Source organism: Equus asinus, chromosome 6 (genome assembly GCF_041296235.1).
Source record: "Equus asinus isolate D_3611 breed Donkey chromosome 6, EquAss-T2T_v2, whole genome shotgun sequence".
Taxonomy (NCBI): domain Eukaryota; kingdom Metazoa; phylum Chordata; class Mammalia; order Perissodactyla; family Equidae; genus Equus; species Equus asinus.
Window position 1 is genome coordinate 62,877,602 of NC_091795.1, and position 7,479 is coordinate 62,885,080.

Consider the following 7,479-nt stretch of genomic DNA (forward strand, 5'->3'; position numbering starts at 1 on the left):
ACCTGCAAAGGCAAATTTATGTGGTGTAATGCTCCATACAGTGCAATCCCTGTGTAAACATTTCCAGACACAGGCAAATGTCATCAGGGGTGGTATTTTGCTCCAGCTGACACTGAGGGAAGTATTTCCTGTACTGTTTTTCTCCTGTGCCCGTGCTGAGCTCCAAGGTGACTCAAACACCATGTGGATGCTGAACTCCTTGAGGACACGGACAAGGTTGTGAACCTCTGGGTGTCCTCACAGGCCCAGCGCTGGGTCTTCAGTGGCATCTCCAAGAATGTTGGTTGGTCAAATTAATTATTGACTGGGTGCCTGAGAAGCCATAGGGACGGGCAGATCATTTCAGGGTATCATCATCTGAAACAGAAATGGTATTGTTTTAGGAGCTTATTGAAACCCAGGAGAAATCCAGTACTTTCTTCTTCCTGTTGCAGAAGCTGGCTGTTTAAAACCTCAGGGCATTAGATCAAGAAAGCCATGAGGCTGATCAATGAGCAGCTTGATGTGAGCCCTCTGGGCTGGTTGGGCTGACCATGCTCAGACGGGGAACTCGGCAGGACCCGCTCCCCAGGTTTTGAGCACCCAAGCCCTGGCCCACCCTCTCCTCCTGTTTCTCAGTTTAGTCTTCTTACTCTGAGGTTCAGAGAGGCAAAGCCTATGGGGTGTCTCCTGAGGTTCCAGAAACTCTCCAAAACAGACCGACCAGAATCACGGAACTCAGCGCCTTCCAGGAAGGGTTCCACCAGATCAGACTAGAAGTGGGGATTCTGTTTTCAGCCCAGACTCCAGCCCAGTCTCAGTCCCACCCCTCAGGGTTCCAGCTTCCCCCCATCCAATGTCACATGGAGCCTCCCTCCTCTGAGTTTGCATGGTGTCACTTGTCCGATCAATACACATTTGCCTATTCCTGTTTCATGACTTAGGTGCCTTTGGTATTGGTGGGTCTGCCCACATGCATTCTCATAATCTCAAGTCATCATACGCCCTTTGAACATTGTAAACATGTTGTATACAGATTATTCCTGCCTTTAGTCATCTCAGTACCTGTTATATGAAACGATCTGGTGACTTTGTATACTTCCTTTAGAACCACAGGAAAAACTGATTGCTATTATTCCCCTGAGAGATGGGGACTTTAAGGGACTTGTCCAAGGTCACCTTGCAAGATAGTGATGGGCAGGACCTCTGGCCCTTGTGTCAGCAGCTCTACCAGCGAGAGTTCTGTCCGTGCTCTGTAGTAGCCCCCACAGGGCTACATGCAAATATGTTGCTGCTGCAGCTGGTATAGCGGAAGCAGCTGCAGAGGCCGGCACACATGGGCAGGGGGTATGGCCAGGGGCGGCCAGCCAGGCAGGGAACTCTGGAGGGGGAGGCTGTTGAAGAATTGAGATTTCTGGGCCCTGGAAAGAGCTCCCCAGCTCCCAGATATCCTCTCTGCTGTCTAAAAGTTCCTTACACAGGAATGAACCTTGCAGTCCTGGTTGGGAGACCTGGGTGCAAATCCCAGCTTTGCTCCTATTGGCTGTGTGAACTTGGGCAGTGCACCTAGCCTCTCTGAGACTTTGTTTAATCATTTGTTAGATGGAGATTGAAATCATATCTATTTTATAGGGTTGTGAGGATAAAATTTTAAAATGCATATAATGGGCTTAGCACATTGCCTAGCTTATACCGCTCAACAAGTGGTTGATATTGTAAATGTGCAGATGGTGGGGTTGTTGTATTTTTTATGTTGTCTTTTTGCTTCTCTGGGTTTTTAGCAAATTAACATGCACTGCTTTTGAAGTACGGAAGATGATTTTTAACAATAAAAAGTGTTAGTAGCCAGACATATAGGAAAAGGAAGATATGATTTGAATTTATGCTAGGGCTTAAATAAATGAAAGCTGAACCTTTCCAGAGAGAAGGATGATAGAATCTGCTTTTATTGAGCACATACTATATGCCTAATACTCTGTGTGGTGGTTAAGTTCACACGGTCCGCTTTGGCAGCCCAGGTTTCACAGGTTCAGATCCTGGGTGTGGACTTAGCACCACTCGTCAAGCCACACTGTGGCAGTATCCCACATAAAATAGAGGAAGATTGGCACAGATGTTAGTTCAGCAACAATCTTCCTCAAGCAAAAAGAGGAAGACTGGGGGGCGGCCCCGTGGCTGAGTGATTAAGTTCACATGCTCTGCTTCAGTGACCCGGGGTTCACTGGTTCGGATCCTGGGAGTGGATCTACACATGGCTCATCAAGCCATGCTGTGGAGGCATCATACAAAATAGAGGAAGATTGGTACAGGTGTTAGCTCAGGGACAATGTTCCTCACACACATACACACACACACAAGTTAAATGAGTATAAAGGAGGGGAGATAAAAGCAGCGTGGGAATGGAAATATCCCAGAGCAAAGTTGCCCAGTTTCACAAATGTTCCGCTGGGTTCCGCCCCATCGCAGGAAGGTTAGCATCTGCAGCTGCAGTGATTCGTTTAATTGTCACTGTTTATTTTACAGCCTCTCTCTGCAAAGCCGCAAATGTGGGCAAGTCAGCCCGTATTGCTAGGTTTACAAACCAGCTCTCAGCCCCGTGGACTGCTGGGAGTGTGCACGCTGGGCAGCCTGCTGCATGACTTGCCCAGCCTCACACAGGATGCATTTGAAGCTGCATGAGTTTCTGCAGCGGCTCTTGGAGCCTCCTCTCTCTCCTCCGCCCTCTTCTACTCGTAGTCCCTTCATTGCATCTCAGGTGAAGGAACAGGTCCAGCGTTTTCTTTGTCAGTTAAATTCATTTAAGATGAGCTCCTTTCAGGTCAGGTACAATTGTTCCAGTTGCTCCTTGCATGAGATCGTGCAGTTGAGGGACTGCTGAAATCCAGAATTCACCTGGATTTTTACCAAGTCATGCTATGGACCAGCGGCATCTGTGGTCACTTTACAAATTTATGAATTTCCCTGAAACTCAGAACTGACCCATCTGGTTACAGGTATTGAATGGCGCAAGCTAGTTGTTCATGGTTTTGCCATCTTCTAATGAGGCCAAGTGACTGGGCCGGAATCACAGGGGATCTGAGAGAAGGACGAAAGGCCAGGCCTTCTGATTCCCAGACCTGTGATGTCTCTCCTGAACCACTCGCTTCTATCCTGCCCCTTTCCTCCGCCAAAGACACAGAGAGAAGAGCGGGAAGAACAGGGTAATCCATGTGGGGAGAAGGCCCCTGAGCCTGCGGCTGTTGCTGCTGAAGTCAGCAGGGCATAAGTGCAGGACCTAAGGGGTTAATTCACCATCCAGAGAGTTCTGTGGTCTGGCAGACCAGGGGAAGTAGCTGGCCTGTGGGCCCAGGAGGCAGGAAAGGGGCTTCAGAGAGAATGGATGTTAGCATGTCTGGGGGGGCTTGTGGCCCTTGGCCCTGAGATCTCAACCCTGACTGGACACTGAGATCACCTGGGAGCTTTAAATATGCTGATGCCCAGGCCCCTGCTCCGGGGAGTCAGAGGTAGCTAGTCTGAGGTAGGGTGGCTGAGTGTATATTAAAAGCTCTTCTGATGATTCTAGTACACAGCCAGGCTCAAGAATCACACACTAGCCAGCAAGCTGCTGAAGGAGAGAAACCCTGGCCTTTTCATCTCTCTTCCCCAACATGGCAGCACTTTGCACATAGAAAGGCTGCACGCAGGTGTGCTGAACTGAAAGCTGTAAGACCAATAACTCTGAGTGATGGAAGGTGGCAGCCACTAAAAACTGGGCTGAAGAATATTTAGTGAAATGGAAGCAGTTTGAGTCTTATTCTGTCAAAATAAAATAAATACACCTGTAAGGGAAAAGGAATGGAAGTTTAAACATCAAGGGGTTAATGCTGGTTATCTTTGGAGTGGCTAAGTTATGGGTGAGGGCGCATTTGGTGCAGACTGTGTGAATTTATGTAATTCACACGTCATTCAACCTCTCTGTATCTCAGTCTCCTCATCTCTAAAACAGAGATAATAATAGAGCAAACCTACATGATAGTTTGTCAAAGAACAACTGAGATAGACGTTTAGAAAAGGAAAGAAAATTTACTTGCAAAGAGTGCAGGAGAGTCAGACTTCAGAAATGGCTCTCCAAATATGCAAACATAACAGTAGTATTTAAGTAAGCAAACAAACAAATGTGTAAAATTACCAAGGCTACTGGAGTGGGGAGAATGGTGACATCCCTCCCCCCAAAAGGTATGTCCATGTCTTCACCCCTAGAACCTGTGAATGTGACCTTAATGGGAAAAAGGGTTTTTACAGATGTAATCAATTTAAGGATCTCAAGATGAGATCATCCAGGTGGGCCCTACATCCAATGACAAGTGCCTTAGAAGAGACAGAAGAGGAGAAGACAAGGGGGACAGAGGAGAAGGCCATGACGGAGGCGGAGCCGTGAGTGATGCAGCCATAAGCCAGGAACACCTGGAGCCACCAGAAACTGGGAAAGGCAAGGAAGGATTCACTTGCGGAGACTTCAGAGGGAGCACGGCCCTGCTGACACCTTAATTTTGGACTTCTGGCCTCCAGAACTGTGAGAAAATAAATTTCTGTTGTTTCAAGCCACAAAGTTTGTGGTCATTTGTTATGGCAACCAGAAAAATAATGTAGCTACCAAGTTTACATTAGTCTGCGCATCACGGAAAAACAACCACCTTCTCCCACGATTATTATGTTCACAAAGGTCACCACATCTTTAGACATCAGCAGAGCAAAAATCGGGGATATAACTGTTTTTGTTAAAGAGTCTAGGTTCCCAGGAAATAATAGAGGTTTTGTTATTTGGGTACCACCATCAGTCATGGTTGAGACTGTTATTTTTTGTTTACTTCAGGATGCAACACATTTTGTGTTTTGTTTTTGTTTTTGTTTTGTTTCGCCTGACTGTGGTATAGGAAATGTTTCCTGACTTTGGAAACACAGCAAGGTTTTGCTTCTGCAGGTTGTTGTGAGATTCAGTAAGTTGATCGATGCAAAGGCACTGAGAACAATGCCTGGCACTTCTGAGCTTTCTGTGTCAGCTACAGCTCTTTCTTCTTTTTGTTTATGTGTTTATTTTAAATGTTCTGCAGTTTAGAGCATGCATAACCATTTCCCCCTAATTCACTGCTCATTTATTTTAAACATCACAGAGGCCAGTTGTGTGAGAAGAGCCACACAAAGCCGGACAAACAAGATATGTAGTGAAATATTCAGTAGGTTGATAGTGATGGGGGCTAAGGGAGAACAAAGCTGGGAAGGAGGATGGAAAATGCAGAGGGAGCTGCGATATCAGCCCACGGAAGGCCTTCCTGCTAGGTGACATTTGAGTAAACACCCAAGGGAGGGTGGCGAGGGAGGGAGTCAAGCAAGTGTCTAGGGAAACATTTGTTGAGCTCCCAAAGAAGCACAGCCTCCACAGGCAGGAGCGGGAGGGCTGACCCTCATCAGAATCCAACAGAAAGCGGCCTGAAGAATGACCACCTGGGTGGGGTTTTTATTTTGCAAAGAGAAATACAAAGTGTGCCCCTTGTGTGTTTATAAATAAAAACTGAGGATCATAATAAACGATCTTCAGTAAATACAAGACATATAATTTCAAAATCATTGTCATACTTCATCTTTCTAAAGAATTATTTATATAAATTATAGATCATAGTGTAGAACAAGACCTTAGGAACCATTTGGTGTTAGAGTTTTCCAAATTTGCCAGAAAATAAGAATTCACTGGGGTGCTTGGTTTAAAGATACAGGTTGCAGTCTCGTTCCCCATCCAGGGAAGGGGCCTGGGAATCTGTGTGTTTAACGAGGGACCCGGGTGATGCTGGGACAGGCGGGCTTGGCAGGCGTGGGCAGGTCAATCCTTGTGTCTCACAAAGGAGGAAATGAGGCCCAGGGAGAGGGGATGACTTGCTCAAGGTAGAACTGATCAGTCAGGCAGAGCCAGAAATAATACTTAGATTTCCCAACTCCTCCAGGTCAAGGAAAGTTTTTTTGCACAGCTCAAAGATTGCTTACGATATTTGAATTCGGGATACAAGAAGACACAAGACATAAAAACAAAAACCAGAGCAGACACCTATAGGAGCAGCAAGCATGCCTGGGATGAATAAATTGCCCTAACTGATTCACAAAACTCAGCCCTGAGCTTGCTGGCAGCCAAGCCTGCAGGAAAATGGGTTGGATTATTCCATTCACAGGGTGCAATAAAATGATGCATAATAATTTCATTTGATAAGAAAAGCTTTTTCCTTTAACAAATGAATTTTAATCCCCCTGCCCCTCCAAATCTTCAGTCTCCTATTATGGCAATTACAAGAGAAAGGGGAAAATAAGGAGGGAGAAAATGGCAAAAGGCGAGATCCACCCTCCCCCACTCACAATTACTCCTTCCATGCAATTGCTCTCCCCAGGGCAGGCTGGCATTGCAACCCTCTCAAAAGGCCATGAATAACCATGCTTTCCAAGGGGCCCCAGGACAAACTTAAAAATGGATCTTTCTCTGATGCTCCTACCTTCTTTGTGGGAGTAGCGATGTGACCCGTGACAAGTCATAGGACCCTCTGGGCCTTTGTAGCCTCACCTGGAAAAGAGAAATAATAAAGCTGTAAGCTCCTGAAGCGGGTGGGCGGATGCCCCTCGCAGATGTGGCATCTGTGACTCACAGCCCTGAAGGTCCGGGCAGGAGCAGTTTGTTGGGGTTTGTGTGTGTGTGTGTACTGTGGGTGTGATGCCCACTCTGCCACACACGTGGGAACTCAGATACCACACTGCTCCCGAGTTGTGTGGCTGGGTGACCACATTTGTGACTGCCGCCGCTCAGGCAAAGCTGGCCTCTTAGGGAAAGAAGTTTCTCTTTCTGAGCCTGCTGTGTGGGCCTGCAAAGAGACACACAATTGCCTTTGTGTTTTGTTCTTCCTGCGTGGGGACAAAAGCCCTTTCAGTTGCTGTGGAATGTACAGAAAGTTCTGTGCCAAAGGGCTGCCGGGCCCTGGCCTGGATCCTGCAATCAGGGACCGGTCCTGGGAGCTGGCCGCTTCTCCCTGAAGCTCCCGAGGCCCTCCCTGGAGCTGGGGCAGCCTGCCAGGTATCTATGTGGAGGGCAAGTGCCAAGAGGGTCCCCCACCGCCTGCAGCCTGCGTCACTGCATGCACCCACAGTGGCCTGCAACACCCCATCCTAATTGTGGTCCTGAGATAGTGTGGACCTGTCGTGGGCAGGCATGGTGCCAGGTGCGGGGCTTTGTGGCCTCATTCAACCCTCCCAGCTCTTGAGGCTGCAGTGGCCTTACCTCCACTTTGCAGCCGAGGGGACTGGTCTTCAGAAGAGGGGCCAGGGAGGACAGTGCTGAGACAGAGGGCTAGGTCACTAAAAGGTGGGGGGAGGAAGGAACTCTCTCAGCTCAAAAGCAGGACAAAGGGCCTCAACCCATGGTGTTTACAGTTTTATCTGAAGTTTAAACAAAACTGAAAAATACAACCGACACTTTGGTGCGGGCAGGCA

General features: G+C 47.7%; 1 long non-coding RNA gene across 1 annotated transcript; it reads right to left on the bottom strand.

Moving 5' to 3' along the window:
- Positions 1-7,391, bottom strand: LOC106826409 (uncharacterized). The gene is made up of 3 exons (XR_001396885.3): positions 7,268-7,391; positions 6,492-6,559; positions 1-357 (listed from the first exon to the last, which is right to left on the bottom strand). It is a non-coding gene; the product is annotated as an uncharacterized lncRNA (long non-coding RNA).
- Positions 7,392-7,479: the final 88 nt, after the last annotated feature.